We start from the raw sequence: 8,845 nt of genomic DNA on the forward strand, positions 1-8,845 counted from the left end.
CTTTGGTCTTCAAAATTGTTCCATCTCTTGATCCATTACTATGGTTAATTTTATGAGATATTTCCAATGTGATATATAATATTTTTTTCTTATAATTTCCATCTTAATGACCATTTGAAATTGAAAGAAGGATTAAATTTATTTAAAAAAAAAATTATATGTAGCTATCCTATAAATTACATATAGATATTATTTTTTATATAATTATCTTTACAGAAGAAAATAAAATACAAGGTGAAAAATAAATAATCTTGAGAGAAAATAAAACCAAAGAACTAATGAAAGTAATTATTTATAAGAGGGTATGATGGTTTTAAACTCCCTTTGAAATATTATATTACATTACATGTGGAAGATTGTAAAGAGGTAGTTAGTTAGTATTAGAGAAGGGTCACATAGGGTGTGTCCAACTTAGGATAAAGATGGCATTCCCAGCTTTGTTTTGAGTGTTTACTTTGTTGTGCATGAATACATGCTTAGTGTATTGTAACTTAGTTCCTCTTAGATGGTCATTCCAAGAAATTGACTCATATCAACATTGAAGAAATTCATTTCTTTTGTATGAACTAATAATAATAATAACGCTCCCCTATACGAGGTCTAGAAGTAGGAACTAGGAGAGAAATACCTCCAGGTTCATCATGGATGAGCTCAAGGACATCAACAAGAGGGTGATTCAAAAGAACTCAGAGATGATGCAATCTTTGGTCTACTGAGTTTTAGGTTTTTTCTTGTTTTGTTTTATTTTTTGTTATGTGGCCTTCGCCCTAATTTTGGTGGGTGTTATGTCATTGGTTTTGGACTGGCTAGTGACTGCTTATTTTTGTTGTGCTCTTTAACTTTGGGTTTTGGGTCCCTATAAAACCAATTTATCTTAATCGAAAATAATAATAATAAATCTAGGGTTTGAGGTGGTGTTTCTGCTTTGTTTATTCCATTGCTTGTGTTTCTTTCAAATGGGAATGGTAGGGGATAGAGGGGGAGGCCTTCAAGAGTCTGCACTTCATGGGGTTCATATTCATGTGACCTTCATGGATTCTTTTGTTCATAGTAAAAAAGTTGAAAATTCAGTCAAGCTTAATGTATAATCTCTGTCCTCACCCTAGTACCATCTTCAGTCTTCTTTTGTGGATGAGGAACTTGCCATATTTGTTGATAAATTGTTAGAGAGAACTTCCCCTAAAACGGGTAAAATCCTTGAGCAACCGGCTTCTCCAGTGGTTTGTATTGTGAAAGACCAACAAGTTGAATTTCTTGATGTGATACTCAATAATAATATTGTTGAGCTAAGCCTCTCTCTTGTGGTTAAGTTTATGGATTTTTCACCTACTACAGATCAAGTCAGAAAATGGGCTAATTCTAGGTGGAAACTTAAAGGTAGGATTTCTATTAATGAAATGGAAAATGGTCTTTTCCTATTTAGTTTTCTTGATCAAGAAGATATGGTAAATATTATCACAGAAGGTTCATGGACTTATGGGAGAAATTTTCAAAAAAATTTATCCCTATGCAAGTGGAAACAATGTTTGGACCATTGGAAATGTCTAGGGGTCATAGCGCCTACTTGGATCTGTCTTCCAGGGGTGCCCCTTGAGTATTGTAATCTGGGTGTGTTTAAGGTGATTGTTGATTCCTGTGGTAAATTCATTGATGTGGATAGGATCATGCAATTCAAGTCTAGGCTCCTATTTTCGAGGTTCTACGTTAATGTGGCTATTAAGACTATTTTGTCAACCTGAGTTATGCTCCTTTCTAAGGCTATTTCTTGGGTCCAAGCCATAGAATATGAAAAAATTCCAAAGCTTCTATCAACTGTATAAAAAGTATGGACATTTTAGTAATGAAAGCAAAAAACAACCTAGCATGAAATAATAAGAGCTAGTTGCTCCCCCTTCATAGCCATTGTACATAGATAGTGGATTGAAGAATAATATGGCTCAATCAAAGGGTGGTTCCAAATCCCTGTCTATCCCCACAGTGGTGGAGATTGAAAATAGTCATCTGAAAGATAAGAAAAAGAAGATGGATGACCTGATGGCTTCTTCCTTTGGGATGGAGAAGAATTTGATCCAAAGTTTGGAGCTTCATTCAATAGTGGATATTCCTCCATAGAAAATCTAACGGATTATGATGAGAAAGAAGGAAATACTAGAATTGATATGGTCATTGATTCAAGCCATTTAACTCTATTGGACAACACCAACAAACCTCCTCTCAATCTAAGTCAAGAGAAAATGAAAAAGAAATTGTTTCAAGAACTTCAAGCTTAAATACGAAGAAAATTAATCCAAAAGATAGGGATAGGATATCTAAGGAGAAATCTAGAGCTATCTTTATTAAATTAAAACAAAAATTACACATCATTGGGATCTATTCTACCCCTCCCCCAAGCAAGTCAAGGAAGATCTATGATGAAGAGTAAGATGGTTTTGAGTGGACTCGGGTAGGTGCTAAAACTTAAAAGAAGAAGAAAGATGATGTGCCAGAGCTGATAATAAAGTGGGAAAACAGTCTCAGAAAGATATTAGGAGAAGGGATGGTGCAAAGGAAATTGGTAACGGGAAACAAAGGAACTTAGATGCTCTCTGAGAATCCAAAAAAAAGATAAATTAAGTTGTGGTAGCCCTCTATGGTGGGCTTGTCTAATCTACTTAAGGCTAAGTAGTTCCTTGGTAAATTGTTTTTATGAAGATCTTATCTTGGAATACAAGGGGCCTAAACAACCCTATGAAACAACATATGTTTAAGTGTATGTTTCTTGAACAAAAAATTTGCATTCTCTTGCTAGAGTAGACAAAAATGAGATGAAATAACTTTCTAAAAATTGTTGTCTTTCTGACCATCAATTGAGTTGGACCTTGTTAGTGATCCTGAAGGAGCTTCAGGCGACATTGCTACTTTGTGGAATTCGACCTCTTTTACTAGTAATTTGATTCACTCTGCAAAAAAATGTCTTATTATTAAAATGAAGAGATTGTAGATTCATTTTGAGTGGAATCTTATAATTATCTATTCTCCTAATGCAAGATATCCTAGAGCTACACTTTGGTCTTACATAGCATCCTTTATTACTAGTTCTTTTGCTAATTTGTTGATGTTGGTTGGAGATTTTAACTCTCCCCTATATCCATCTAAGAAGTATGTGGGTCTTTAGGATTATTTTGATAGTACAAATAATCTTGTGAACTTCATTTTCATGGCTAATCTTATGGAGATCAACTTACAAGGATTCAAATTCACTTGGTCCAATAGGAGACTGGGCCAAAATCTCATCCATGTAGACTTGATTGATTATTGGTTTCCAGTAACTGGAGAAATGTTGACTCCCTTTCCCTTAGATCCCTTCCTAAGATTGGATCGCATCACAATGCTATTGTTCTAGCAGCATCCAAGATATTTTTTTTCCTCCTTTTCAAAACTACATTTTATTGAGGTGTCCAGGGAGCAAAACGTTGTCTCCTAACATTGGTTGAACAATGGTGGAATATTTAGATAAATGGAACTCCCATGTTCCATATGATTCAAAAAATGAAACTGCTGATAAATAACATGAAAGGATGGAATATGTGCTCCTTTGGTAATAATTTTGAGCATAAAAATTCCATTTTGGTTAAGTTTAAGGCTATACAGTACAAGATTGAATGTAATCTTTCTTCCTAGGATGACTATTTAGAGGACAATTCTCTGACCGAGTACTAGTTCAAACTTACCAAAAAAAAAGAGGTATTTTGGAAGCAAAATTCTTGGATTCAATAACTCACAAAAGGCGACAAGAACACTATTAGATTTCATAAATCAATTATGAAACATAGAAGCATAAATAAGATAAGGTGACTTGAGAAAGAGGATGGGTACATAATAGAGAATGAAGAGCATATTGTAGGGATAGTTGTTGCCTTCTTTGAAAATTAAAATTATAATTGTTAAGATGGCTTTAGGGATCCTTGTTGGTGTAAATAATTATTCATCTTGGATATTATTACACTTACTTAAGTTTACTTAGGATAATGCATTTTCATAGTAGTTTGGGTATGAGACACTTGGGTGTTTGTGCCACATTGGGATAGTGTGTGTAGGAGAAACTCCACCTTTTATGGTGTTGATCTTGTTGTTACACTCCACTGTTGTTGTTACACTCCACATTCAGTGGGTGATCCACCTCATGTGGACTATTATATTATTTCTCCTGCCTACCCACACCTATTTCCTACCTACCCTTGTTTCTTATTGAGCCACATGTCATGTTTGTGTGCTCACATATCCCTAGCCTTGCCTATATAAGCAAGCTCATCTACATTGTATGTAGCTATGTAATTTGATTATTGATCATTTTCTATTGATGTGAATACAGTTTATTCTTGTCCCATATTATGCCTCTATTTTGTACATTTCATTGAGCTCTTGATCTTGGCAAAATCTCACAATCCTAAAGGCGTGTTGGAGGTTGTTCCTGGGGTTAGATTTTAAAGAGGGTTAGGATGACCAATTAAGGTTAGGAATCAACAAAGACCCAATTATAACAATGAGTATAATTGGGTTTCAATTAATATAAGAATTATTGTTAAGGTTTGGATCTAATTAGGGCTAGGATTGAATTAGGGTTTATATTTAGTTTAAGAGTTTAATTAAGATTAGAATTAATCAAGGTTTAGTTTTTTATTAAGATAAATGGGTTTTATAGGGACCCAGAACCCAAATCCATATAGAAAATTAAAATATTAAAACAGTAGTGAACCAGTCCAAAAAGAACAACTAAACAACAAGAAAAATAGGAGAAAAACCCCATAGAACCACAACAAACAGTGATACCAAGACTAAGCACTAGCAACACAAACAAAAAAATACTAAACAAGAGAATGCATGAGCTCAAAGTTCTTCCAGGTATCATATTCTTAGTAATCTCCTTGAGCTCTTCCATTATAAATATCATTACTCTCCTCTCCGAGTTTCTGCTCCTCATTCTGGTAGGCGGTCCAGTTGTAACCTGTGAATTCACCCCTTGCAAACTTGAATCCAGATTCTTATTTTTTAGTTTAGCAACTAAAGACAAGACACTGGTAATTGGATGGGCTCTTTGGATAGCCATCATCTCATTAACCTTTCTTAAACCTTTTGCACTACTACTCATAACTTATTTTCTTATCTCAGCTAGTTTACTTAGGTTGCCCTTAATCTCCTCCATACTCTTTTCTAGCTAAACTATCATAGACTCGTGTTCTATTTTCACAACTTTGAAATCCTTAGTGAGTTTTTGGGTCATTCTAAGAAGCTTATCGATCTTTTTTTGCATGTGATTCTCAGTAAAAGTATTAATTATATCTTTCATGCCTCCCTTTAAAAGATAAATTTCATTGCTAACCCAGTGAAAGCATTTTTCCTAGCCATTAGTGGAGTTTACCAGGAGCACCTCAAAGTCCCTGTCAATTTGATTCTCACCTGCATCCACTTGGTCCACATTGAGATGGATGTCAAGTTTAATTTCTTCTTTGACTTTACCCTTTGATTCCCTAGTTTTTCCCAATTTTGTCTTTTTAAAAAACAATGGACCCAACCATTGAGGCTTAGGTGCAGGGATTTTATACTTTTTGGTAGCCAATTTAGCATGTTTATTTCTTCTACTGCTACTAGTACTGGGGTTAACTTTTTGTGGGAGGCCCTCTTCCTCAGAGGGGCAATAACCAAGGTTCTTTGGAACATTGAGATCATGCTATTCCATTGCCATACCATCCCATTCTTCCTCAATCTCAGTGTCCAAAACCACCTGTACATCAGGGCTAGTCTAATATTTGGTGGTTTTCACTTGATAGGGAAGGGTTTGACCCCATGAGATTTATCATATTCCATAATAAGGATAATTAAACCCTCGTGCAAAAATAGGGCTATCATTATTCTTGGCATGAGTTGCCAAACTATTCTCAAGAGAGGACAATAAATAAAAGGGCAATGAAATTCTTCTATCATGCCTAAAGTGATTTAAAATCATGAAGTGATAAGAAAAGATGCTAACAAAATATTCCTCCAGAGTTATGTACCTCATAATGACTTTAGCCATGTCTGCCCAAAGTGACATAAGATATTTCCTATTATATCCTGTGTCTACCATCTTTCACATTCTATCTCTTTCACTATGTTTATTGAGGAAGACCGTAAGTGATTCCTCCATAGCTTTCGTCTCCCTATAGAACTTATTGCCATCCATCTGCAAACTAGTGATCATCTCAGCAATAAATGACTCATCAATTCTTAAATTCATCCCCAAAAGTGGTAAGGGTGGCATCATGCCAACCATTCACAAATTCCTCTATCATTTTCATATCCTAGCCATGTAATTTCTTGATATATGTTGCAAGGTTGCCATCAGTAATATCCATCCACAGCTCCCTATTCTTTTCCCACTTTTCACAAGAAGTTGGTTCCATTATATTTTTGTCTCCCCCCATATTAACACCTCCTCAACAAACTTGGGACAAACTAATATTGAAACCAAACTTGATCTAGGAGATGAAAAACCAGACAGAGAGGAACAATCTAGAAACCTTAGTTTTGAATCTAAACCATATATTACAATAAATACCTTTACACATTTGGCAAGCCGTCATCACTAATAGGCAGAATTTGGACAAGGTTTTAGGCATCCTTTCTTATCAATTCACACATATGTATAGGGAATGTTTACCTTGTTTTGCACCACCTTTCATCCTCATACGCCACACTAAGATTAGAAATGTACTCTACATGCATATTACCTTCCCGATACACATGGGAGGTTTTAAATGCATCCAATTTGGTCATCATGATATGGCATTCTTGTATTAAATGCTTGATCGTCTAGGTGGGGGCAACCTGTTTACTCAAACATCTAATAATGTTTAGAGAATCACTCTCTAACTAGACTTTTTTATGCCAACCTCAAATAGCTAGTTGTAACCCAATGTAAGTTCCATTTGCCTCAATAAAATGGTTTGTCTGGGTGCCCTATGGGAGTTACACTACCGAAACAAGACTACCATTGTGATCATGAGCAACTCTCCCACAACCAGTTGGCCCAGGATTACCTTTACACGCCCCATCAACATTTATTTTGATCCACCCTCTCGAGGGTGCAACCCAAGTAACATTAGGTCTTGTAGTGTCCTAAAATTGCGACACTTGCAATTTCGACTGTATTTCGGTCTTCACGATGGCGACGCAACACGGAACCTAAATAGAGACCCCGAAACTTGCTCATGACAACAAAAACTGCATTTTCAAGCACCCTGGCCTGAACCTCCTTTGCACCCTGCTGTCCCGGGAGGTGGGACCAAAGCGCCCAGCGCCCTGGTCCCTGGGTCCTATTTTGGGCCCGGTCTCTTTTGGACTTCGGGTCTTTATGTTTGCAAATTGGAAAATTGTCTTTCCTGGTCGGCCTAAGGTCGGGAAAATCAGTCTATCAGCCCTAATTGACAAGTATATAAACTACATTTTCCTCTTTCATTCGACATGATGGAAAAAGCGTGGAAATTATACTCAAGCATTCAAGCATTCAAGCATTCCTTCAAGCAATTGATCATTTCAAGTCTCCATTCAAGGCTAAGTGTTGCATTCAAGACAAGGATTCAACCATTGAAGAGGAGATCACTTACTACATACTACTACAACATACAACATAGAACATCTATACCTTCGCACATAAGGATACAAACATCCTTACAACAAGGTATTAGTACTTGTTTTACATTACAGACGTTTACATTTACAGCATTGCTCATTTCTTGGTTAATTCCAAAACTGGGGTTTGACCTAAAGGCAAACCCCTAATCCCTAACCCCCCAATCGTCTTCGCTTTTCTGTGTGTAGGTTGCAGGTACGTGGCTAAAATTGAAGATCTGGAATCCTTGTGCAGAGACGAATAGATCCCCCTTCGTTTCGCGGATTTTTCGGAGGACCGTGGCGCTCGGGCACCATCGTCCCGACAACTTTTGCTCAAATTTGCAAGACAGTGCCGTATCGACATTTTATTGCTAATTCTACGTCCGCAGCTTCATCCTATATCCCTATCTCAGTTTATAAGCGAATCTTTGTCACTTTCTATGCATTCCTTGCTTAATTCTTCTATGCACATTCTTTACAAAAGAGGGTAGCCTTGCTTTCTTAACCCTTGAAACACATTTAGCATCCAATCTTGCATTGTGTGGGATTGGATCTTGTGGGTTTCAACCCCTCTTTTGAATGTAAAGTCTCTCCCCTAAGTGAAAACCATCAACCCTAGTGAATCTCCCTTCTCTCTCCTTGGAGTTGGAAGAGGGGAGAGCAACTAGGGTTCGATCGCGATTTTCCGCTTTACATTTTGGTGAACCCGACGTGAACATCCTTTCTGATTATTCATAGTTAGATCTGAAAATTGGATTCCTTGATTACATTTCCATGTTTGATCTTTTGCAAAATTTTAGAGGTTAATTGCATAAAAACCCTAAATTTTCTTTATAGTAATTAAGCTTGTGAAATGTCTAAATGTTGATGCTTGTTTTAGATCTGCCCTTCTATTACAAATTATCAATTCATATTTGTGCTTTAATTTTGAAAATTAAGTGGTTAAGTGTCAAAACCCTAATTTTTGAAACCCTCTTGATTGAACCTTTGTCCGACAATTTCACTGATCAAAACATCTCCAAATCAGCTGTAACTTTGGATTCCACAATAAAATCACAATATCTTTCATCCCTGAAAATTTGGAAAAAAGTTGCGAGGACCGTGTGCACTCCGAGTGCCATCTTCCCCGACATTTTTTCCGAAATTTCGGGAGCTAGATCTTACTGTATTTTCCTGCTAAAATCCAGAATTTTGGCTGATTTTATCAATTTTAACA

The sequence above is a fragment of the Cryptomeria japonica genome, chromosome 7 (genome assembly GCF_030272615.1).
Source record: "Cryptomeria japonica chromosome 7, Sugi_1.0, whole genome shotgun sequence".
In the NCBI taxonomy this organism is placed as follows: Eukaryota; Viridiplantae; Streptophyta; class Pinopsida; order Cupressales; family Cupressaceae; genus Cryptomeria; species Cryptomeria japonica.